The 27,503-nt window shown below is 37.6% G+C and overlaps 1 non-coding gene across 1 annotated transcript; it reads right to left on the bottom strand.

Annotated features, from left to right (window-relative positions):
- Nucleotides 1-2,723: 2,723 nt before the first annotated feature.
- LOC141422053 (U6 spliceosomal RNA) lies at nucleotides 2,724-2,830 on the bottom strand. Its single transcript, XR_012446717.1, has one exon. It is a non-coding gene; the product is annotated as a U6 spliceosomal RNA (small nuclear RNA).
- Nucleotides 2,831-27,503: the final 24,673 nt, after the last annotated feature.

The raw sequence follows: 27,503 nt of genomic DNA on the forward strand, positions 1-27,503 counted from the left end.
AAAAAGGCTAATGGAGAGGCTCAAGGTGTAGGCCCTGAGTTCAAGTCCCAGAACTGAAAAAATAATAATAACAATAATAATAATATAATCTCCCTGTTTCCTCATCTACCTGTCCCACCTCACCCGTCACTCATGACTAACTGCTACCTGACAGCTGGTTGGACACAGCTCTGGGAGTTCCAGTGCTGAGATCTTGGACTATTCACTTAACATCTCTGGACCTCACTTTCTTCATTTCTTGCCTAGCAATATTCACTGTATGTACCTCAGTTTAGTAGAGAGCCAGTAACAATGAAATACAAATTCTTATATAGCATTTTATTATATAATATAATATTTCATTGCATACTTTATAATGTTTTCTATACCACATTTCTGGAATTTTAATCTATAACAGCTTATTGAGAAAATTAATAATCAACTGTACAATGTCAGAGAAATTATCCCTCTTTATTTTATATCTTAATTTCCCAGGAAATGAATGAACCTTCAATGCACTGTCAGATACTCTGCATACCAGGGCCTCCCCTAGCCTCTTTACACTTGGACTAGGATGATTCTTTTTAAAGAAATTCCTAGAAGACCAGCACTCTTTCAAGGTCTGCTGCTTTTGCCATTAAATTTTGACAAACATGAATAGGGTGGCATTATCTATTAAAAAGACTTATTTTCCTAGCTAGATAGCCATTATTCTGTGCAGTTAGAACATACATAACATAATTTACTTCAACAACAATTAATGTACTAGGACTATGACGGAATGAGTTAGAGCTTAGAGGAGAAACCCCAGAGGCTTCAAGGTACTCTGAAGCTCTGAGTAAATTGAATCACTAACAAAATTGCTCTGTCAATTCAATTCACCTTGCACATTATGTACAGATGGCTTCCCAGTTTTATTAATGAGAAGAATATTTAGATAATATCTGAAAGTATGCCCCAAATTTTTGCCATTTGGAGTATGTTAGGAAGTGCAGTTCATATAGTAAATGAGATGACTAATTAAATCTGTTCACTATGCTGGGATTCATTTCTTTTCTTTTATGCAGGGGAAGGAAAAACTGCATTTGCTTACCCCTTAAGTGCATTCACTTCCATATAAAGTAAATATCCTATTTGAGAACTCCTTATTTCAAAACCATGTTCTTTTATGCATTTAGAAGTTGGCATATACAGAATTGCTGCATTAAACAGCTAATGCCTTTGATATAATCAGCTCCAGTCAGTCTAAAACCCCAAACATATTTTGCAAAAAAATAATTTAGAAGGGAAATGATTTCCCATCTCACTCTTTCTGGAGGCAATAAAAAAGTGTCTTTGGTAGATCAATTTTATAAACTGGGTTTCAAAAAATCTGTCAAAAATATATAATGGAAAATATGTAAGGAATTTTCTCTGAGGGGCCATTTCCCGCACCTCTTAAACACTGAGAGGCAAAATAATCTTAACTAATCTTGTGTCCTGATCCTCTAACTTGCATGATAGTCCATCTGCTAGGTCTATTATATATTCTGTGCCCTAGATATTACTAGATGTTAAGCTGATGCTTCACAGTTGAAATGGTGCTTTTTAATTTACCTGTGGAAAGCTTGCTCCTAGTGCTAAATCTTTTTCTTCCTCTTAAATTTATTTTCCTTGCAGTGTCTGAATGCTTGTTTTTTTCATTTTTTTTATTTTGACTGTTCTGATGTAAACTTTTTTGTCCTGGGATAAATCTTAGTACATTAAAGACTGTACAGCACTCAGGGTGTAAATATACTCACGTTATTCTTCTAAAGTAAATTGAAAGCAGCTTAGGCCTCCACTACCATACAACCAGTAGCACAGCATGCTGCTCTCCATCCTACCCCACCGCCCAGCACTGCTCTCCCACTGAGGACCCTCAGCAATTGAACACTGAATCACAAGTCCACTACTCTCGCTCAGAAAGGGGAACAGCCCATCATCTTCCCATCACTGCTGGTACTTTTTTCTAGAGCAGGATCCCAGTGTCGGACACTCAGTTCTTTACTATCTATCCATCTTCAGCCATACCACGGGTCCCTGCTGCAGCCAAGTTTTGGTTGCAAGATGTACAGCACACTTTTACTTCCTTGGTTACTTAAATCATTTTTTATTTCCAAGCCACCTTCAGCCTTTACAAATGAAGTTCAAGGAGCTATTGCATTGTTTTCCTAGAAACAGGTCTCGGTTATCCCCTAGTAATTCTTCAATTTTGAAACATGATTACATACCTGTCCTTTTTCTCCAAGAAGCCTTTCTACCTCTTGGTGATTTATCCTTACAAAGGTTGCTCACTAGACTTTTCACAACTTTCACTAGAAAATAAGCAATCCTGTTAGACACAACCAGAAGTAGAAACATTAGCGGAATAAATGTGATAGGTAGACCTGATACCTTAAGACAAATCAGTCTAGGCACAAAGATTTTTTTTAAATTATTGTACTGGGGATGCATTGTGACATTTACCAAAGTTCTTATGATATATCATAGTTGGATTCACCCCCTCCATCATTCTCCTTTATCCCCCCTCTCCTCATTCCTGGAATAGTTTCAGCAGGTCTCATTTTTCTACTTACATACGTGAGTACATAATAATTTCACTACATTCTTCCTCCAACACATCCTTTTCCTGTATCTTCCTCTCACCTACTGATACCAACCCCAAGACAGGATCTGTTTTACCTTCCTATTCTCTGTTTTTTGTTTTTTTTAAAAAAAACAGTGAAAATATGGAATGTTTTACAAATTTGCATGTTATTCTTGCATAGGCGTCATGCTAATATTTTCTGTATCATTCCAATTTTAGTATATGTGTTGCTGATGTAAGCATGGCACATATATTAAGAACTTTTCCTTAAAAACTTGAAAGGCAACTATATAGAAATCTATTTAATATATGAGTACATTGATGGAAAGTGTCTTTTAAAATATACATTCTTAATCTAACAATCACTGACTCACCAGATAAACAGTCTTATCATTCTGGTTTTAAATATAACAATGATGAACACAATACACAGAATTCTGAATGTTATTTGTCATTTCTCTAAGTATTCTATAGACTCCTGTTCCTATTATTAAGTCAGATACTCAACTTAGATTATGACACCTTAAAATTAGTATTACAATTACAATTTACATTTAGTTTGTATAACCTAAGTTAGGCCAAAACTGGGTCGATATCCTAAAGACCATCAAAACCATAACTATTAAATTAATATGTAACCTTATGAAACTATTTTATTAGATTCAAGTCAAATAATAAATAGCAAAGTCAAAGTATATTTTCTTAAAAATTAAATGATATGGGATGGGACATATTGACTAGTGTTCCAGTATGACATTTAAATAACATACTATTTTCCACTTAATTTAAATTTAGAATACATATTCTTAACAAATATAGGAGAGGAAGTTTTAAATTTTTTTAGGAGAAAAACATTATAAAACCATAGAAGAAATCTGCTATCAGATGGCTGTGCGCCAATTAATTAAAAAAAGCATGGTACTTGCAAAAAAGCAGATAAGAAGACCATCAGAATAGAATATAAGACCCAAATATGAATCTACACAGCTACACTCACTCAATTTTTGACAAAGGTGCCAAAAACATATGATGGAGAAAAGACAGCCTCTTCAACAAATGTTGCTGGGAAAACTGGGTATCTGCCTGCAGGAAACTGAAACTGGATCCATGCCTGTCACCCTGTACTAGTACCAACTCAAAGAAGATTAAGGACCTTAATATAAGACCTGAAACTTTGAAGATAATGCAGGAAAGAGCAGGAAATGTACTGGAACTTATAGGGATAAGCAATAACTTCCTAAATAGAACACAAATGGCTCAGCAACTAAGAGAAAGGATGGACAAATGGGATTACATGAAACTAAAAAGCTTCTGCACAACAAAAGAAATGGTCACCAGATTGAAGAGGCTGCCCACAGAATGGGAGAAAATCTTTGCCAGCTATACACTTGACAATGAAGAGGAAGATAGCCTTGAAACAGGGTTGTAAAACATGGTAAACCGTCAATTAAAAGCTGTAACCTCGGACAGAGCTGTAAGGAGTTGCCCATTAGAGCCATGCAAAAGTTTGGGACCAAGATGAAAGGCACCATGCAGAGATAAGCACCCATTCCTGCCTTCCTTTGTCTCCACTTGTAAATAAACTTTCCAAAGCAGGCCTCCCCCCACTGCTCTTATCTAAACCTCAGGTCTCTAACCCAGTACTAGCCCTACTTTATGGGAGAGCACATTCCTTGTAACCTGATACCCTGCACTGCCTTTTAAATATCCTGTGAATCCTTTGTACAGGGCTCAGACACTGGTACACGTCTGGGCCCGCTAGCGTAAAAATTAAAATCTGAGTTCTCCACTCCTCCGAGTGTTGCTTGGTTTCTCCTCTGACTATATTGCCACAACAACAAGGGATTAATAACAAGAATATACAGGGAATTCAAAAACATAAACTTCCCCAAAATCAATGACTTAGTGAAGAAGTGGGCAAATGAACTGAACACAACTTTTTCAAAGGAAAAAGTCCAAATGGCCAGAAAACACCTGAAGACATGCTCAGCATCCCTGGCCATAAAGGAAATGCAAATCAAAGCCACAGTAAAATCCCACTTCACTCCTGTTAGAGAGGCTACCATCAAATAAACAACAACAAATGTTGGTGAGTATGTGGGGAAGAGGGACCCTCATACACTGTTTGTGGGAATGTAAATTAATACAACTACTATGGAAAACAGTATTGAGGCTCCTCAAAAAACTGAAAATAGATCTGCCATGTGATCCAGCAATTCCACTCCTAGGGAAATATCCGAAGGAATGTAGGGTTACAACAAAGTCACCTGCACATCCATGTTTATTGCAGCATTATTAACAATGGCTAAGCTATGGAAACAGCCAAGCTGCTCCACTACTGACAAATGGATTAAGAAAATATGGTATTTATATACAATGGAATTTTACTCAGCCACAAAGAAGAATGAAATTTTGTCATTTGCAGGTAAATGAATGGGACTGGAGAACATCAGCTTAAGTGAAGTAAGCCAGATTCAGAAAGCCAAAGGCTGCATGTTTTCTCTCATATGTGGAAGACAGGGATAATACAAATACACACAGTGTTATGAAAACTAGGATATGTTAAGGGAGGTCACATACGAGAGAGGGAGGGTAAAAGAAGGAAGTTAAGAGGGTGAATATGGTTGATATACTTCTTACACAAGAATGAATATAGAATTTTTAAACTTGTTGAAATCACCATGAGAAGGGGACTAAGATAAAAAGGAGGAAAATAGAGAGGATGAACCAATTCAGGTTATGATACATATATACATGGAAATGTCACAAGAAAACTCTCTGTATAGCTATCTTAAACAAACAAAAATGTCTTTTTTTAAGAACAGAGGACAGAAAGGTAAATCAGGTCCTGTCTGGGTGTTGGTGCCAGCTGGAGAAGAGAGGAAAGGGTGTAAGAAAGTGAATATAGTGAAAATATTATGTACTCATGTATGTAAATGGAAAAATTAGACCTCTTGAAATTATTCCAGGAATGGGGGAGGGAGATAAAGGAGAATGATGGAAAGTGTGTATCCAACTATGATATATTGTAAGAACTTGTAAATGTCACAATGTATCCCAGTACAACAATAATAAATAAAGGAAAAAAAGATATTGACCTATTTTAAAGAAACTCACTTTCAAACTGTGGTTTATAAAAGAAAGACAACTAAAAACTCCTTTAAAAGGAAACATGCTCATATAAGAGATCTCAGCCTATACTAGAAGAGTCACACACATGCACATTCATGTCAGGTACTGTAAGTGGAAGTACCATTAATTTAAAATAGGTATGTATTCACTTATGATTCTTCATTCATAGCTATTAAACTACTTACCCAAATGTTGGATACGTAAGCAGCCTTCAACTCTAGCAAGGCAAACAAGAGTTGGGAGAATCGTAAATGTGACAACAACTTTACAATCTTTTAATTTTTGAATTATCTTGTCCATTTTAACAGTTACATGTCCTTGCCAAGACAGCATAAGTTTTGGCCTTCTCACTAATTAGCTGTGTATATTTTTATGAGTAATTTGATTTGAACAAGATTATAAAGTCTCTTGCAGTTTCAATATCTTGTAATCTTGGATTTCTGGGTTTTTTTGGTGGTACTGGGGTTTGAACTCAGGACCTTGCCCTTGCTAGGCAGGTGCTCTACCACTTGATTCTCTAGATTTTTTTTCAGTGCTGGGAATGGAACCCAGAGCCTTGCTGATGCAAGGCAAGGACTTTACCACTCAGTTACACCCCCCTGCCCGGTTCTCCCACTTTCTTGAAAGTAGTGAAGAGTGGTTTTCAATATGATTTATCATAGTACACTCAAAAGGAGTAGAGCTGGATACTGGCAGCTCATGCTTGTAACTCTAACAACTTAGGAAGCAGAGACCAGGAAGATTGTGGTTTGAGACCAGCCTGGTCAAAAAAAAAAGCCAGACCCTATCTGAAAAATACCCAATACAAAAAGGGTTGGCAGAGTGGCTTAAGTGGTAGAGTGGTAAAATGCCTGCCTAGTAAGTGTGAGGCCCTGAGTTCAAACCCCAGTATCAGCAAAAAAACAACAAAAGAATAGATTTTATAGTCACATAAATCAGGATTTTCTTTCATTTCTAATACTTTGAAATGACTTGATTATAACTCAGTATTTCTGAGTCTCAAATTCTTTCTTTTTAAAAGTTAAGATAATTGCATTGCAGGTATGTCTTAAAGATTAAGAATAGATTTTCTGAATAAATACTATCTTTGGCAATTGCTATGTAAATACTTCATTAGCAACATTAATAAACTAAGTAACTGAGTTTTCATTATCATAGAAATTAAAGTGAGCTCTGAGAAGTCATTTATATCTTTGTATAAAGACTTTCAGCCTTTGTTTATGAGATACTTTGAGCATTGCTCATATACTTATAGATATATGTCAAAAACTTCTTAGAGGCATTAGACCCCATTCTTTCTTGATTATCCAGAAACATTAATCCAGAAAGTTCCCTCTATATTATCAGATAAATAGAAAACAGGCAGAATCTCTAGGTGGGTGCTAAGTGGATCATGCTAATAAATTCTGATGATGCTAGAGGGAAAAATTGGCAGGACACAGGAGAGATAGGACAGGGAAGTGGAGTTGCGAGGGTGATGGAGGGTGATGGAGGTCAGCTCTTATGAAATTAGTGGCGTGCTGCTTTCAGAGCATGATCTTAAGTGCAGGGCTTCCTTGAGTGATAGCATTAGGTGGAAGGTGATATCCCAGCATCTGAGTCTTTCAATATAATATCCTTACATCATGTAGGAAAGTTTCTTTTTCCATCCTTTCAAACTATTTCAAATGACTCTTAGTCTACCTACAAAATGTTCTTATTACTCCCATTCAGAGATGTAAATGATATTTTTAAATGAACTGCATTTATTGTTGTCTTCAGTGCCTATAGAATTCATCCCTAAATTTATCTGGTAAGTGGTCAAACTGAACGCTGTATTGATAGCTTTTTGTTTTAGTAATACAAACTTGACTGCTATAATATCAACCATTGATTCATGGTTTGGTTTTTGAGGTATATGCTCTTTACTCTTTGGAAGCCCTTCATGTGGTTTTTTAGAGGCAAAATTCCACAATTGTCTGAGTTGTTTTGATATACACCAGTTTTATTTACTGGTGCTTTGACATAAATTTATATTTAATATTGGAAATAAAATTTAAAAGAAATCTTAATAATCAATAAAAACAATTATTCATCTAATAAATGAAGACTCTAAAGTCCAGAGAAGTGAAACCATAAACTATGCACACTTTAGAGCCAGAACTCAAGAACATAGATGTCCTCCCTCTCTTCTGAATTTTTTACTGATATATAACATCTGTGCATACTAATAAGGTACAATGAGATTTTTTATTCATGTATTTATTGGACAATGATCTTCTCAGGATAATTACCATATCCATTACTTAAAACTTTACCATTTTTATGGTGAACATATTCAAAATCTCTTAATTTTGAGATCTACAAAATGTTACTGCTAATTACATTCAATTATCCATATAATTATTTACCTGTTCCTGCCATGCCTGAGGCCATTTAAAAGGGCTACAGGTGATATCTTAATAAAAAACACATGAAACTCACTCAAGCTCCTATAAAAATTCAGATGACACTTTCAGCTCTCAACAAACAGAAATTCCTAGGCTTACTCATGCTACTATACCAAATTTATTCCAACTTGTGAATTTGATTTTTAAAAGAAGAGTGTATTGTTCATCTTAAATTACAATTTTAGTTTTTAATCATCATTATATCTATTTGAATTCTGATTCTACCTTCCATAATAATTCACCACTCATATGTGAAAACTAGATCAGTATGCTTAATGTTTTAGACAAGCCTTGGTCTAAGATGTAATCTTGGAGAGCAGTATTACATCCTTCTACCAGAATTATCATGGAGAAGGAATCAAATAGTACCCCAACAAAATGGTTGGTAATAAAATGTACTAAAATTAAGCAAGCCTTTTCAGTAAATTTTTTATTAATTTACCTGGAAACATTTGTGGTAAGAAAAACTCACATAGATATGTCAAAACACAGTGGACAGGCTGGGCATGGTGGTACAATCTGTAATCGTAACACTTGAGAAGCTGAGGCAGGAAGATTGAGAGTTTAAGTCCAGCCTAAGGTATGTAGGGAAACTGTCTCAAAAAATGAAAAATGGGAGATGATTAATACCAGTAAAATACTGGTAGAAGGTTTAGCAACCAAAGGATAATATTTAGTATGTGTTTCAGATCTACACAGCAAATTACAGCATTTAAACTCAGAATATGGCAGAAGTCTAACTCTAGGGAAGAGAAACTTAAACCATGAGTGTACATTTCTTATTGCCGTGGATTCCACTCAGACACTGTAAGCCTCACAGTTGCTATTGGACTATTAATGGGAATTGGTTTGTATTTTGGGGAGATGGAGGACTGTATCCAACACTCATATTTGGTTTTTAAACAAATCCGCTACATGAACTCTCATTACAGAAGACATAAGCCCCCATTCTACCTGCTCAGTTTGAAAGTACAAATATGAGTACAACTTTACATACATTTTACATTGTCATGCAGTATAGATTTAACTGAGAATTTCTATATATTTCCTTTTTTTTCTACTCCCCACCTCCAACTTTATTTTACTTACTTTGTTATAGGTAATAAAAAATTATAGTAGGAGAATGTTTCTGTAGCTAAGAATATTGAAGAGTTCTATTAGTATTGATAAATATTAAATCTGCTTTTTGCTTAGAAGCAGCAATGATTTGACTATGGCTTTAAGTTTTCTTTTAGTGTAAATATAAATGCTCCTGTCTTGGTTTCTGTGTCTGGATTTTCTCCTAGATACAGAAGGCACTGAAAAGATACAGTGTATTAAAGTATCTCTTCAAAAAGAAATGATTGTAAACTCTAAATCAAATATTACATTCTCATGTTTAAAAGCAGATGTTGGGGCTCTTCCTTTCCACAAGAAGGATGTTAAGTAATGCTGAGTGATAAGCTGCTGTCCATGGAAGTGCAGCTGTCTGCCTCCCAGGGAACCAGGGACTATTTATGCCAGGCAAATGCTGCAGTAATCTTACTGCATATGCATCTTCTGGAAAAGTACCATATTTGTTTAAAAATATAAGTTTCCTTTGATCCATACCCTTTCTGGTGTGCAGATTTTTTTTTCAGACTGTCAAATTAAGAGCAAAGCAACCTGACTCTCCCATATTTCTCAAACAGATAGTAATCATAACATGTACCACATTCAATTTTCCAGTAAACATTGAACCACCACCTTGTGTCCAGGGAGTATCTGTACCGTACATCTGACCAGTGAGTGTTCTCATAGCCACCCAGGCAGCATGCCTTTCAATTTCCAAACACCATCTTTGGTGATTTGTCTGATTGCTTCTTCTCTAGGAAATCAGTACTAAGGTGGATTTCAAGAGTGGAACTATTCCATTGATGAGTGCTCTCATGTTTAACACTTGTGGAAGAAACAGGCAAGACAGGTGGGCATAGAGAAGCACTTCAATAAACATGCAAGGACAGCATTTTCTGAAAAGACAGACAGAACCTGCACTAATTAGAATGGTCTTGTAGATTTGCCCCAAGTTAAACTGAGAGGCCAAGCTTTCTTTCTACTTCATGATCTGGTCATTGTATGGACTTCTGCTTGAAGGGGATTAGTGAGACAGCTTTCTGTAGCTAAGGAAATCTCAAAAAGAAAAAACAACAAAAAACCAGAAAAGAATAGACCTCAAAGACTGACAAAATCACATCCAAAGAACCTAAGTTGGAGCTTTGAAAAGAATAAGGTGACTGGAATAAATAGAAAACAAATATTAAAATGATAATTTTAAATCATATATGTATATATTTAAATATACATAAATCATATATATCTAAGTCATATGCATATTTAAATCACTATATATTAGTAAATTCACTACCTGCCAAATAAAGCTCAAAGTTGATGGAATGGATTAAAGAATATCACTATGGCCAGGTGCCAGTGGCTCACACCTGTAATCTTGCTATTCAGGAGGCAGAGATCAGGAGGATCAAGGTTCCAAGCCAGCCTGGGAAACTGTGAGACCCTATCTTGAAAAACTCTTCATAAAAAGGGCTGGTAGAGAGGCTCAAGGTAGAGAAGCTGAGTTCAAGCCCCACTACTGCAAAAAAAAAAAATGTATACATGTATATATGAATAACTACATGTATCTCGAAAAGAATCATTTAAATATAAATTAATAAAAATTTAAATATTAGCTATTGGAAAAACTATATACTAAAATATTAAGTAAAATAGAATGGCTTTTCAAACTAGATTTTAAGGAAGGACACAGAAAAACTAATAAAGAAATGATAATTTTGTAACTTCAAAAATACTAGAAAAATCCTCAGTTTCTTGCTGCTCGCTAACTAACTTAGTAGCCATTCACCAACCTTGGCACTCCTCCACCCCCTTCTCTCTGGAGCCTCTGGTAACCACCATTCTACTACCACCTTCTGTGAGACCAGCTTTTAGAGCCTGAAGTAGCATACCATGAATATTATAATCATATTAATTCTCCCAATCCATAAACACAGAGTATCTTTCCAGGTATTTGTGTATTTTTCAACTTTGGTCAATGCGTACAGTTTTCAGTGGGCAGCGCCTTCAATGATTTGTTTGTGTACTATTGTGTCATTTACCAACATAGACCATCTGCAGGAAAGTAAAACTAGCTTTAATGTGTTTTAAAAAATTGAAAGTATGCAGGCAGGCCTGTCTTCTGATCAGTTACTTAACTATAGGGACAAATTACTGAAAGATGATTAGAAAACTCTTCAATATTTGGAAATAAAGTAACATACTTCCAAATAAATTATAGTCAAAGCATAACTAATCATGACAAATTTAGCATGCCAAATTAAATATAATAAAAGATACTTATAGTGAGTGATACTAAAATTATAGCATTTAAAATAAGAGATATCTAAAATAATGCCTACCAAAAATTTATAGTAGTAAATACACATTTTAGAATAAATGATTAATGACCTAATGATCTGAATTAGTTAGAAAACCAAGAAAAATGTATTCAACACTGGTTAGATATGGAAGCAATAAGGGTAATAGTGGAAGTGTGGAATGTGGAGAGAAAATCTGCCATAGGAAAGCCAAAGCTCAAAGTACAACGTCTCCAAAAGATAGACATGACAATCTTAAAAGTGACGTCAGCACAGAGACCAAGCAATCCATAAAAAAGATAAAATCTCACAAAAAATTGATACTTAGTGAACCAGTAACAATTGATATTTAAAAATCTATACCTTTTACCACATTCACAGAAAAAGATAATAAATACATGATCAGGTCAATAAATACAGAAAAACAATTGATAAAAGTCAACATATACAGAAAATCAATTGATAAAAGTCAACATCCTTTCATGATAAAAAAAAGTTTAAAAACTGGAAAATTTCTCCATATAAGCTTTTGCTCTGGTTATTATTCCTTCGTAAGTAAACTAACACAAAGTACTGGTAGCAAATGATCTTTTGTGAGTGTGTGGCACTGGGAATTCAGCGCAGGCCCTTGCACTGCCAGGCCAGCATGCCACACTGGAGCCACACCCCAGCCCTTTTGTTCCGTTTTGGTTTATAAGCATTTACTTTACTTTTTTGTCGCATATAGTAGTGACACAAAGTAAGTGGGGTCATTGTGACATTTTCATAGCTGTATATCATGCACTGTGGTCATATTCACCCTCTATTATTCCTTTTACTCCTCCTCCCTTCCCCCTCCCATGTCTCCCTTTTAGTTTCATGTCCTTCTTTCTCGTCTTCCTCCTTAGATGACATACATGAGAAAAAGCATGCCCTTCTCATCTCCACGGGACTGAGTTTACTTTGTTTCTGAGATAAGATCTCACTACCTTTTCTGGGGCTGGCCTCCAATTTGTGGTCCTCCTGACTTCACCTCCTGAGTAGCCGTGATTATAGTAGTGCATCATCATTCCTGCATGACAGGTAATTTTTAAAAAGTTACATTTATAGACAGGCAGCTGTGGCTCATGGCTATAATACCAGCTACTTGGGAAGCAGAGACTGGGAGGATCCTGGTTCGAGGTCAGTCCAGGCAAAAAGTGAGTAAGACTACCTCAACAACAACAAACAAGACAGTGTGGTGTTTCATGCCTGTAATTCCAGCTATGTCAAAAGCGTAGGTGGAAGGACTGTGGTTCAAGGCAAGTCCCAAACAAAAAATGTAAGACCTTATCTGAAAAATAACTAAAGCAAAAAGGTCTGGGGAGCACCGCTCAAGCCAGCCTAGCAAGAACTAGCACCAGCAAAACCCTGAGTTCAAACCCCTCCTTCTTTAGATATATATATACATGTGTGTATGTTTACATATCATAAGGTCAGGCCTCTGGCTGGGGTCACACTCATTTATATCCGGACTCAGCTTGGAGCTCTGACCAACATGGCTGGCTCAGTAGTGGAGGTCACAGAATGGCAGTCTGTTGGGATCTTTTTGCTCATATGTCTGATCATTGGTGCTGGCTGTCAGCTGGGTCTCCAGTTATGACAATCAGCTGAAGCACCATGACTCTCCGTGTAACCTGGACTTCATCAAGGTATGGCAGCCTCAGGTTGAAGAACCTGACCAGGTTGTCAGGACTCCAAATATAAGTAAATTAATGGGGGGTATGAAAGGTCCTGAGATGAACATAGTACCTAATAGTGAAAGATGAAGTGCTTTCATCTGAGGTCACAAGGCACTTGCTGCCACCACCTCTAGTCACATTTTACAAAAATGCCAAGAAAGCACAATCAATAAAGTAAAGGAAATAAAATTTATAAAATGGGAAAGAAGTGCAAGGTCTTTATTTACAACATATAAAAAATGCAAAAGAAGATGAAAAATAAATTGTTACAATTATTAGATATGTTTTATAAGGACATACTAAAAATAAAACATTTAAATGAAGTTTAAAAGTGAATACTATCTAGAATAGCATGAACATTTTTTATACTGAGGAAGAAATATATTTTAAAGACCGTACTCCAAAAACTACAAAATAATTGCAAAAATTTTGCTGAATTCTAAAAAATGTGATATTTCTTTTTTAGAAAATAAATGGAGATAAAACATGCTAAAAAGTTATAAGACTGGATGTTGTTGAACTGTCAATTCTCCCTACACTGAGCATATTCACATATTTATATACCTACTGACATTTTATGCAATCCTTATCAAAATGCTAACAAGATGCGTATGAAAACTTTATTCTAAAATTAATATGAAAATGCAAAGACCATGAATAGCAAAGACAACCTTGAGGGGAGTTAGCACAATTACTCTCATGAAATTTCTGGGTCTTCTGGTTGTGTGTGTGTGTCTATGTGTGTGTGTATATTATCATAGTTGTAGTTGCTGTATTTCCTTACCAACATTTAGTGTTTCATGCTTTTTAATTTTAGCTAATTCATATATAAACTATGCAAATGATGACTAATTATTTTGCACAGCATCATTTGTCCTAATTGGACACGTGGATAATTTCTTTTTTGCAGTGTTTTTCATGTCTTTTATCCATTTTTTTAAATATTGGGTTAAAATTTTGAGTTTAGGCATTCTGTGTATACTCTAATATCAAGACCTTTTTCAGAAAGATCCCTCGGGAATATTTTCTCTCAGCAGCTGGTTCATCTATTCATTTTGTACTGATGCCTGTTAATGAAGTTCCATTACTACTGCACAGGTGTGTGGTAGGTTGCACTTACTAAGACAACACCTAGGAACTGTCACTACAGACCATAGATTTTCAGTGGCTCAATTCCTCCTAATATAACTGCTTGTCTTGTGTCCTGCTAAATGACACATTTGTCCTACACAGCATGTTATCCCACTACTGATCACACTGTCCACATGGTTCTCTTCAATTCAAGAATAAATCCCACACCCCATAATGCTCCCTGTGCTGCAAGTGTGCACATTTCCCCTTTCTTAAATCTATTCAAGCCTTTTTGGATTCTGTGTACTCTGGGGAAGAAAAACCTCTCTGCGTTCTGCTAATGACCTATGCAGAACCCCTCTGCACTTTATTAAAACTACCTACCTATAGATATGCCTCTGCTACCCAGAAATCCCTAAGAACAGAGAAACCTGTTTTATTCCTGTGCTTAGGAGAGTGTGCAAGGTGAGTGAATGGCTGCATGAGTGAATGCTAGTGCAGGTACCACTGCCTTTTCCTCCTCTTCCTCGTGCTCCTCCTCCCTGTCCTCCTCTCCCCTCCTCCTCCTCTCTTCCTCTTCCTCCTTCTCCACCTCCCTTTCCTTCTACTCCTGGGGTGGTTCAAACTTCAAGTAACTTTAATAGTTTAAACTGAAATTATCACTCTCCATAGGAAATATTTATGAAATAAAACTGTGTTGTTATAACCGAGAGAATTACATAGATTCCCAGAGCAGCTTTGCTGTCCTTTGAAGATGCTTACGTTTTACTTGGAACTGAGGTAAAAGCTGAACTAGTACAGCATTCATATTATAGTCACCATTACCACTCAAAGGCTTGTTATTTTCCTAGTTGCATGGGGTTGTGTTGTAGGTGTCAGCAGACACACACAGAACAGTGTACCTAAGGCAGTAACTACATGCGCACACAGCACGGTGTCTCTTCTTCATGCTGCTCTCCCTTTCTGGGATGCCATCTTTTATGCTTACTGAAACCCTAATCATAACCTCAAGTGTAGCCTGAAGACTTAAAAGCCATAGCCATTTCCTGACTGTCACTTGATTTTCGTATTTAAATCCCATTTTTCTCATTTTAAATTTACTTCTTTTAAATGTGTAAATTAACATGAAAACATGGTTTTTTTGTTTTATTTTGGGTGATTCTACTGGGTGAGCTCAGGGTCTTGTGTGTGCCCTCTACCATTTGAGCTACTCCAGGAGCTCTTCTTGCACTGGTTATTTCTGAGATAGTGTCTCACTTTTTCCCCCAGGTTGGGGAAATTCTCCCCAGCAAATCCTATTTGTGATTCTCCACAGAGCTGGAACATCAGATACAAGCCACTATGCTCAGCTATTGGTTGAAATGGGGTCTCATGAACTTTTTGCCTGGGTAGTTTTGAACCTCTATCCTTCTGATCTCTGCCTTCCAAGTACTAAGATTACAGACTTGAACCACCACATCTGGTGAAAATGTTATTTAAAATTTAGTAAATAGAAATCTATAGAGCAAAATAAGCCCCATTTCACCTTGTTTAAATCTCATACTCTTACTGAGAGGTATTTAATATTTATACTTTGGCAAACTTTCTTTACTTCTATTTATTTATTTACAACACCCTCACACATATACAACATACACCACTTGTATATATACTAGGTAGATAGATTTCCATCATAGAAATTGTTTTGCTCTGCTGTTGTACAATGTGCCTTTTTCACTTCACAGCATACCTTAAGGGCCTTTCCTTACCACTATATTGAGATCTAACAGATAGATTTCTTTGAAAGGAATCAGCTAAGGTGTTCCATGATATGGAAAGGCCAGGTTTGATGTAAAAGTACACTTACTAATGGACACATAGGTTGTGTTAATTCTACCACTGTTCTCAAAAGTGTTACAAAATTTATAGATTATTTTCGAATTTTAGTATTTTCTGAAATACTGATGTTTCAGTAGGTTGCTCTCCTCTCCAAAAGCACCAATTTATGCTAATATTTATGAAGAGTCTTGCTCAATACTCATCAGTACTATTACAAGTATTTAAAATTTTGATCTCATGTGTAGAATAGATGCTTTGTTGCTTTTTAAATTTTTCATTGTCCCAGTATCTAGGAAACCTGGTGATGTTTTCATATGTTTATCAGTCATTTGTACTATTTTGTGTGTGTGTGTGTGTGTGTGTGTGTGTGTTACTGGGGCTTGAATTCAAGGCCTGCACCTCCATCAGCCCTTTTATGTGATGGGTTTTTTGAAGCAGGATCTTGTGGAACTATTTGCCTTGGGCTGGCTTTGAAAAGAGATACCCCTGATCTCTGCCCCCTGAGTAGCAAGGATTACAGATGTGAGCCACCAGTGTACCTTTGAATATTTACTTCCTGTTAATATATTCTTTACTCTTTCTTTTCTTTTACTTGCTATGTCATAAGAAGTTATGATATGGTTCATACATTATCAAATTCATTTCATAATAATTTGTGTTTTACTCATCTCATGGAATGTAAATCATTTTTGGTTTTCATTTATTTGTGAAAATAAATTGACACTTTAAAGCTATGCGTGAATAAGCAAAAAAAAAAATGCAAAAGACCGTTTTCCACATTGGGGCAGCCAGGATAAATGCATGGTCAGGCTGGGAAATAACACGGATGCATATTTTTCAGGACATTTTCAAGCATATCCTGTAAATGTTTTACTATATGCTGTCAGTGTGGCTTCTAGCAACACAAGTACTAGGTGTGGTATTTGTAGTTCTCATAAAAATCATTCAACTTACATTCATTTGTATCATCAATCAGGAAATGATCAAACCAACTTAGTGAAAGAGTCAATAATTGACCAGAGCTTCTGTAGCTGACCAAAGCTCCAGGATCTGAACCTACTGAGACTGGCACTTAAAACACCATGCTCTTTCCATCCATCTCATTATTCCTCCGGGATCCCAATGTGTCATCTTCAAGTATCTTAGCATATTGTTTGCAAAACTGAAGTTTGGATAGTTATGTGTAGTAAGCAGAATGATAGATAGCCCAACAAAGATGTCCCCATCCAAGTTACTGGAACTGAGCACATGTACCCTCAGCTGGGAAAGAATACTTTGCTGCTCTGATTAAGTTAAGTGCTTTGATGAAGAGGAAGCTGTCACCTAGGTTATCCAGTGAGCCCAGCGTACTGTCAGGAAAAGAGAAGGTAACAGAGTCTTTAAGATTTGAAGATGCTGTACTGTGGGATGTCAGAATTCTCAGAACTGTAAGATAATATATCTGTGTTCTTTAACCCACTCTATTTATGATAATTACATCAGCAATAGAACACAAATCCTTAGGGAAAATACAAGTCCTAGAATCACTTTTGCTTTAGTATTAAGTATTAGAAACTCATTCTGTTTTACACCACATCCTACATGACTACCAACTTTTGTTGCTTTGTTTGCAGAACTGGTTCCTGGCCCTTGTGTAATTTGGAAGGTTTTCAACCTCCAGAGCTGAAGTTAGTGATTGCATAATGAGCTATGGCACCATAATTTTTTTAAAAGAATGATTATGTAAGGGAAAATGCTTCTAGTAGTTTACAAACTTTTCAAGAAATGATTTTAAGAATCCATAGCATATCATAGAAAATAAATGAGGGTAATTCTGAGACTTCTTGATGACTTTATCCACAAAGCTAGGCCATATTTATGAAATGTCATATAAAAGTGAATGTCATTGTGTCTGAGATGCTGTCATAGGAACACTTAATTATGTATAAGCTGCCAGTGTGTCTTCTTAGCACATGCACTTTCTGGTTTTTCTGTAAAAATCATTTAAATTTAATTGGATATTATTTGAGTTAAATAACCATAAGTTGGAAGTCAGACACTCGTTTTGATTTCTTACTTTCATGTGTGTCCATTGTTATATTTTTCCAAGAAAAGCAACCAAGTTTAAGAATTGAATTAAACAGTTTTATTTTGGAGTTGCTCTTTGTGAAAATGTCATTGAATAGTAAATTTCAAAAAAAGTTTTAGTTTAATAATATTGTTATTGTAGATTCCATAAAAGAGTAACAAATGTATTAGGTTTCTCTGCCTTTAACATTTTGGGGATCTATAATTATTTTGATTGATACTTTGTATAATTCAGACAGAAATTATGATTGCACCAGGACAGTACAGTATTTTATTTTTCTTCTTAGCATTTAAATTTTATTAAAAATAAAATACTTACTTGCCTACACAAATGGTCTATTTAGATTTAATAATTTATGTATTAGGGTTATAGCATCCTTAGGTATTTAACCAGCCTCCTGAATTTGCATCTTCAAAAGTCAGGATTGCAAGGAATTTTCACTATGTCAAACAGAATGAATCAAAGACAGACACAGAGCCCCTAATTCCCTATCAGTGTGTCCAGGACAATGACTTCTTTATAAATATAAATGAATATATGTATGTGTACATGTATTTTATGAATAAATTTCATATTACAGAGCTTCCTAGGGTAAGAAAAAAATATTAATCCTGGTATCTCAGTACCATCAGTTTTGATTTCAAGTCACTCATTAGTAAGACTACAAGTGTTACTCATAAGAAAGGAAAGCAGGTAGAAATCACTCCATTTGCTTTCAACCCAGGTATGAGAAATCTGCTATGGATTTGAACTATTTGAAGAACATGATACTACAGTATAATAAAACAAATTGGAAACATAGAAGTGATTAATAAAAGGAAATCAAATTGGATTTTTTTTGGCATACGTAGCATTAACAGTGAAAATAAGCTTACTATGAGGATTCTTAAAGTACCAAAATAGATACTTACATTATATATAGTTGTAGGGCTCTTCTATGAATTTCTTATATTTCTCTTCTATTGGTACTATCAGATATTGTGTATTATTTTAAAATATTTATTTTTAAAAATATTTTTAAATGTAATTTGTAATTGACAGTAAATTTGCATATTTAGAAGGTTCAGCATAATGCTTCAATGCATGTAAATATCATATAATGATCAAATCAACACCCATCACCTCAAAGATTTATCATTTTTTGAGCTAGAGGCATTCAAAATCCTGCCTTCCAGTTACTTTGAGATTTATTCTACCTCATTATATATTACTGTGGCAGGACTTTGCAGAAGGACTCTAGGAGGTATTCTCCCATTCTGATTGCAACTCTGTACCGGCTGACGAACATCTCCCTGTGCTGCCTCCTTTTCCCTTTCTCAGTAGCTGGTAACCACTCTTCTATCCGCCACTTCTATAAGATCAGCTATTTTATACTCCACATGGTAGTGAGATCATGCTGCATTTGTCTTTCTGTGTCTGGTTTATTTTACTAAACATATTTTCCTCCAAGCTCATAAACATTGACTTTTTAAAAAGATTGATTTGCTTGCATTGACAAAATTTTTTGTTGTTGTGTGCTGGGTGGGGATATACTGGAATATTTGCAAAAGTTCTTACAGTATTTCAAATATATCATGCTTGAATTCACCCCCTCCACTGCTCTCTTTCATCCTTGCTCCTCTGATTCCTGGAACAATTTCAACAGGTATCATTTTTGCATTTACATACATGTGTATACATTATTTGCCAACTCCCCCTTCACCCCCAGTACACTCCTCGTCCCCCGACTCCAGGAAGAACCTGTTCTGTCCTCCTGTTCTCCAATTTTGTAGAAGAAAAAACATAAAAGACAATAAGAAAAACATAGTATTTTTGCTAGTTTGAGATAAAAATAGCTATACAGGGAGATTCCTTGTGTTGTTTCCATGCATATACGTATTACAGCTCAAATCAGTTCATCTCTACCAGACCTCTTCACTCCTCCCTAGTGCCCTTCTCATAGTTTCCTCAGCCAGTTTAAGATTACTACATTCACTCCTCAACAGGGAGCACATCAACCACTTTCAAGTTTTTGGTTTCCTTTTCTTGCCCTATCCCTCCTGTGCCTGTTCTCCCCTTAGTGTGTGACCCATGTTCAATAATATTGCTGCATTTGTTGTAGGAGTATAATTTGCATATGAGGGAGAATATTTGGCTTTTGAGCTTCTTAGCCTGGCAAACATCACATAAAATGATATTCTCCAATTCCATCCATTTATCTGTGAATGACAAAATTCCATTCTTCTTTGTGGCTAAGTAAGATTTCATTCTGTATAAATATTACATTTTCTTAATCCATTTGTCAGTAGCAGGACATCTTGGCTGTGTCCATAGCTTAGCTATTGTGAATAGTGCTGCAATAAACATGGATGTGCAGATACATTTGTTATAACCTGACTTATATTCCTTTGGGTATATCCCTAGGAGTGGTATTGCTTAATTGTATGGTAAATCTATTTTTAGTTTTTTGAGGAGCCTCCATATTGTTTTCCATAGTGGTTGTACAAGTTTATATTCCCACCAACAGTGTATGAGGTGGAATCTTAGTGCGGTTTTGATTTGCATTTCCTTCATGGCCAGGGATGATGAGCATTTTTTTCATGTATTTTTTAGCCATTTGGACTTCTTCCTTTGAAAAAGTTCTGTTTAGTTCAGTTGCCCATGTTTTTATTGGGTCACTGATTTTGGGGAATTTAGTTTCTGTGCTTCCAGTATATCCTGGTTTTAAGTCCCTTGTCTGATCTATAGGTAGCAAAGATTTTTTTCCCATTCACAGACCATTTCTTTTCTTGTGCAGAAACTTTTTAATTTCATGTTGTCCCATTTGTCAGCCCTTTCTCTTAGTTGCTGGGCTGCTAGAGTTCTACTGAGGAAGTCCTTGCCTATGTCTATTGCTTCCAGTGTATTCCCTATACTAGCTTCAAAGTTTCAAGTCTGATATTAAGGTTCTTTAACCACTTTGAGTTTATACTATTACAGGGTGACAAAGATGGATCTAATTTCAGTTTTCTGCAGGCAGAATACCAGTTTTCCCAGCAACATTTGATGAAGAGGCTGTTTTTTTCTCCATCATTTGTTTTATTTGAAAATAAGGTGAGCATAGCTGTATGGATTCATGTCCAGATCCTCTATTCTGTTCCACTCATCTTCATATCTATATTTTGCCAGTACCATGCTGTTTTTATTGCTATGGCTCTGAAGTATAGTTTGAAGTCTGGTATTGTAATACCTCCAGTGTTGCTCTTTTTGCTCAGTGTTGCCTTGGCTATTCATGGTCTCTTGTGTTTCCAAATAAACTTTACAGTAGAGTTTTTTCAGTCTCTGTGATGAATGTCATTGGGATTTTGATGGGAAATGCATTGAACATGTAGATTGCTTTTGGTAGTATATCCATTTTTACTATGTTGATTCTAGCAGTCCATGAGCATGGGAGATCTCCCCACCTTCTGTAGTGTTCCTTGATCTCTTTCTTCAGGGGTTTGTAGCTCTCTTTGTAAAGGTCATTCACATCCTTTGTTAAGTTTACTCCTAGGTATTTGATTTTTTTTTTTTTTTGAGGCTATTTCTCTCTCACATCCCACACAAGCTTGTCCTAGAAACCTAACTGGGGGCAACGGCAGATGCAGGAAGGACAAAACACAGAAGACCAAACATGCACAAAGCTGGGGCCAGGTGGGCTGGGTGCTAGGATGGAGACACACCAGGCCCCTCCACCTCCAGTGAGTTTATTATACACAGTGGCAAAATGAGGTGGAGCAGCAGTTCTTGGGGAAGGGGATATGACACTGTGATCCTCGGGAGCAGGAGAAACCTGTGAGCACTTCTATCTGAATGTAAATACCTTAGGAAAAAATAACTGTACTGCATCTTGCCCAATTCTGCAGCTGGGGCTGTGCCAAACTCAGCCTGGAATTTATTTGACACAGCTATGCTTATGTACTCTGCTCTCCACATCTCCCCCTCTTTTATTTCTTAAATGCTCTCTATGAAGCCCATCCCCTAATCCAAGGAGTTGTCTTTGCACAGTGTGGCATCTGACTGAAAAAAAAAAAAACAAGAAAACTGGTGAACAATACCAGAAGGAGTTCTTTAGCAAGTTAAATGGATTGAAACACTTGAATTCATCCAGGATAGTTTTTGCAATACTAGCTGGAGAAACGACATTAAGCCTTTTGCATGGCCAATATTTGTTGTCTTAATAGTGATAAATCTAAAGTATTGTTTGCTTCATTCTCATGCACCCATAAAATGAACTTTTCCTGTAAAGTTATAGTCACTCTATTGAGGCACCAAATGTCCTGAGGAATGACCTCCCTTGTGCACTGTATCATTGGTAAAGACAGACAGGATGTCTCTACCAAGTGATAGGATGCACCACTGGGGATTTGGACATGAAAGTCCAGTATGCATTGCCCTGGACAACACCCCAATGCTGTCAGCAATGTGGCTGTGGGATTCCCAGCCATCCCCAGGCTGCCAGTTACCATCATCACCCTGTACATTAGTTTCTTAATTTGACCCCAGGTAGGAGGCTCACTGTCCTGTGCCTGTCTTGCCAGTTGCCATTTCCAGAAGCCCTCTGGTCAGTGGAGGAGTCAGCCTCAGTGGTTCCCTGTCCTGGGGTGAGTTTACCAGTCTCAGCCTCCTTATCTTCAGGACCAGGGAATCTATGAGGCTTAACAAACCATGATGGTACCTATATTGGGTGTTCTGCACCTTCAGGAAAAACACACGCATGCCCTAGACCCCATGTCAGGACAGGCCTAGGACCATACCATTTGCCAGTCCAACACATTTTTCCAAAGAACCTGAGGCCTCAAAGCCGGCTCCTGTGGCTGCCAATGCCTCCCAGTGGGTGTTAAACCCTGTTCTAGGCAGTTCAAAAAATTAAGGGTACATAAAGCTTTCAGCAATTGGCTAGCTGGGGGAATTACTTCATCTCTCCCTTTTGAGTTTTTTAATTGCATTTTGAGAGTGGCATGTGTGCATTCCACTATGGCCTGCCCTTGAGGACTATGAGGAATACCGTAGTGTGATGCGTCTGATAGGCCTCTCAGAAATGCTGAAAAGCAGTTGAAGTGTATGCAGGGCCATTGTTGGTCTTGAGCTGTTGGGGTTTACCCATGGCAGTGAAGGCAGCCAAACAATGTTTAGTGGCCTCACCAGTGGGCAGATGCATAGATATAATGTGAATAAGTGTCCACTGACACATGAACATTGCACTGCCTGCCAAAGGAGGGAATGTGAGTGACATGCATTTGCCACAAGATTCCAGGCCAAAGGCCCTGGGAGTTAACCCCCTCAGGTGCTTGTGGCAAACATGTGACACACTGTTGATATGATTTAATGATTTGTTGAGCCTGCTACTTGGTAAGGTGAAATTGCCTATGCAAGGCTGAAGCATTTTGATAGTATGCTGCATGACTTAATTGGGCAGCTTCAACAGGTGCTGCAGTTTGTGTGGGCAGACTAGGTTTTATGCTTGGGCATTGCCATCAATGAGTGGGCCAGGGAGATTAGAATGTGAGCACAAATGGTTCACAAAACAAGGATAAAGATGAGTTTGCACCAGACTACGCAACTGAAATAAAAAATTAAATAACTCTTCAGTACTAGTATGACCAATATAAGCAGTTTCAATGCAGTGTAAAACATCCACCACATAGTGACTGTCACCTTACAGATTGATAGGTTGTTGTGGAAAGTTCCTGAGGACCATGATGACAGCATACAGCTCCACCCTTTGAGCAGAGGCAAAAACAGTATGTTCAACCTTATGGCAATCTTTGGTGTAATAGGCAGCAGTACCACACCCAGAAGCATCAGTGAAAATTGTGACAGCCTCTGATAGAGCAGAGGATAGAATAATTTTTGGAAAGACAACTGCATGAAAGGAGGCAAACTGCGAAAGTTTTGAATGCAAGAGATGTTCCCTGATCTGTCCTGGAAAATTAGCCAGTGCAGACTGCCATAAGTCTGAAAACTGCCATAACCAATGCTGTTGATATTTTGAAAATAGGACAACAATGCTACTGGGCTCATGCCCCAGAAATTCACCAGTGTGTCCCTTAGCAATCAACCTCTCTACCAGCTCATGATATGGTGTGAGAACCTTAGCAGAAGAGTGACCTAAGTATAACCATTCCAACACTCCCTGCAATTGCCAGAATGCTCCCATTGGCATTTGATGGAGAGCATAAAATCAGTAACTGAACAGGCTGCTATGGATCCCAGCACTGAAGCTGGGCTGTAGTAATTGCTCTCTCCACCTTAACCAATTCCTGTCAGGTGTCCCCTGTAAATTCTTGAAGAGAGGAAGGATTAGGATCAACCTTGAGCTGTTGAAAAAGAGGAGATAAGGTGTCAGTGATAAGTTTTAGAGAGGTTCTGAGCCAATTGATATCTCCCAGCAGTTTTTGTAAATCATTTAAAGTTTTTAAATTATCCTTCCTGATCTCTACCTCTTGAGGACAGATCAAGTATCCTTCAATAACTTGCCCTAAATATTGAAAGGGAGGCATTGTTTGTACCTTTTTTGGGGCAATGCACAATCCCCAGGCCTCAAGGTCCTTTGTAAGATCTGCCAAGATTGGTAAAAGTGTAGAATCACTGAGCTGACTTATCAGACTATTGTCCACGTAATGAAGGACATAGTTTCTGGATACTTATACCATGTAGGTTCTATTGCTGCAGCAATAAGTTCCTGACACATAGTGGGACTGTTAGCCCTGCCTTGGGGAAGCACTGTCCAATGAAATCAGTACCCAGGGCCCTAATGATTTGGTGATGATAAAATGAAAGCAAAATTTTCTCTGTCTTTTGAATGGAGAGGAATGGGAAAAAAAAAAAAAGCATCTTTAAGATCAAGAATAGAATAATTTAATGGACTAGCTGTGGGTGAGGGAAGGCCAAGCTGGAGCGCTCCCATTGGCTGCATTACTCCATTGATAGCTCTTAAATCCTGTAAGAGTGTCCATATTCCTGACTTTTTCCTAATCACAAAAATTGGAGTATTCCAAGGGCTATGTGTAGGCTCAATATGTCCTGCCTTTAGTCATTCCTCCACCAGAGCTGTGGCTACAGCCAATTTCTCCCCTGTCAAAGGCCACTGGTCCACACAGACTGGATCCATTGAGAGCCAAGTAATCTGGGCTGCATGTTTGAAAGGAGAGTGTTTAATTTGTTGGACCAGGGCCCCTACTCAAAATGCTGCATGGCCTGATTTCCTAGCCCCTTCCTTCCTTGATTCCCTAGAGGCTGTACAGGATATAACCTGAATTGTTGATATTTTCTCAGTCCCCAAAGGGGATTATAGTCTTGTTGAAACATTTGTTGAGAGACCATGCTATTAGGACTGAAGAGTATAGCTCCCATACCCTCTAATACATCTCTTCCCTCAGATTGACCAGAAGATTGTCTAAGATGTAAGGAGCAAAAAGCTCTGAGTGTCACTGTTCATCCTTCCAATGAATCTGCTGAGCACTCTGGAGGGGGCCATGAGCAGCTCCTACCCCCTGCAGATCAGCAGCAGAGGGTTGGCAAGGCCAACTTTTTGGCCAATGTCTAGCAGCAATTACAGACATCAGCACCAGATCCAAAAGTCCGCAAAACCATTTTTCATTTAAGATCAAAGTCATTTCCAGCCTATGTTTTGTTACTTGTTGTACCCAGTAGGCATGGAGAGAGAATCCTCCATCTCTCCATGGGGTGTGGGTTAACATTTTGTCTTTCTTCACATTTGGGACAGTAACCAGCTGAGCTATTTTTATCTCTGGGGATACTGTTACAAAGGCACCTGGTGACTGGGTCGTATCTTAATTTCCCCAATATAGTCTTCATTAATCACATCTGGATAAACCTGTAATTCCCTAATATTAAATACCTTAATACTGTAAATACTTTTCCCTAATATTAAACCCACTGTGCCCTGGGGCAGAGGGCCATAGACTCATGTAGGGATAATTTGCACTCCCAAATCAGGTGTTAACACGTATCAGGAGATGGGACTGAGGTCCAATTCCGTACTTCCTGGGGTGGCACGAACAAGGTTTTCAATGGTGGGTATTGGTGAGGAGCCTGCATAGCAATTGTCCCCACTGTTTGACAGGGCCAGGGCTGGCCCTGTTGGAAGTTTCCCTGTCCTATAAGAGCTTGCCCATCTATATCTATTTTGGAGTGACATTCATTTGCCCAATGTTTTCCCCTCTGACACCAAGGACATATACCAGAGGGTCAAGCCCTGGGCCCATTGGCACCAGGTCAGTGGTCTGGTGATGGGCCCTGAGATCCCTAGCTGTAGTCAGTGCTTATTCTGACACTCCCTAGCAAAATGTTCCTCTTTTCCACAGGAAAAGCATGCTCCTTTTTTTCTTCCTCCAGGGCAGAACACTTCCTGTAAGGCAGCAGATAAAGCTATACTCTGGATGTGACTTGGCCCAACATCTGCACAAATTCTAATCATTTCCTGCAGAGTAGCTCTTTTTCTACATGCTTGAAGGGCTACCTTACAGGCCTTGTTAGCATTCTCAAAACCCAGCTGTCTTACCAGTATATTTCTAGCTTCAGCATCTGCGACTATCCTGCCTATGTTTTGCAGCAGGCATGCCACAAGCTCTTGATATGGTTCATTGGGACCTTGGAGAAGGTCCCAACTAGAAGGCTAGTTAATTCCAAAGCCTTTTCTTCTTTTCTGGGTAATTCTTACCATTGCCTGTGGTGACAATCTGCTGATAAGCCTGAAGGGGATACTATAATTGATTATCTATGCCTTCAAAAGGTCCTCTTCCCATAAGCATATCTGCAGTGATATGCAGTCCATGAGCCAAATTACAGTTTGCTTGCTCCTGACATAACTCTACAAAACCTGTTTTCCACAGCAAGTAATCACCTGGAGAGAGGCATGCTTTAGCCAGCCTTGTCCAGTTGTCTGGAGGCATAGCAGTGTCTCCTACCACACTCTGTAACAGCCCCAGCATAAATGGGGCTGTACAGCCATACATTTTACAGGTTTGTTTTACCTCCTTTAAAGTTTTAAATAGAATCTTTTCATGAAATATTTGTTGCATGCCAGGGTTGTTAGGGTTCAGTCTCTCAAGCATAGTGTAAAGTTTAAAATCAGCTGTATCCTCTCCTTGACTATGAGCTACCTGCAAGACAGCCTGCATGAGACTCTTAGCAAGAGTGGGAAGTCTCTTGGCCTGTGGAGGAAAACCCAAATGCATGGTTCCAGGGCTTGGTGGGCTGGAGCATCCTCCTGACCCTCCTCATGTGACACTAAATCAGAACTGAATCATCTTTGGATGGAATTTTAACTTTTTGCAAAAATTTATCCTC

This window comes from Castor canadensis, chromosome 3, assembly GCF_047511655.1.
Source record: "Castor canadensis chromosome 3, mCasCan1.hap1v2, whole genome shotgun sequence".
Classification (NCBI taxonomy): Eukaryota; Metazoa; Chordata; class Mammalia; order Rodentia; family Castoridae; genus Castor; species Castor canadensis.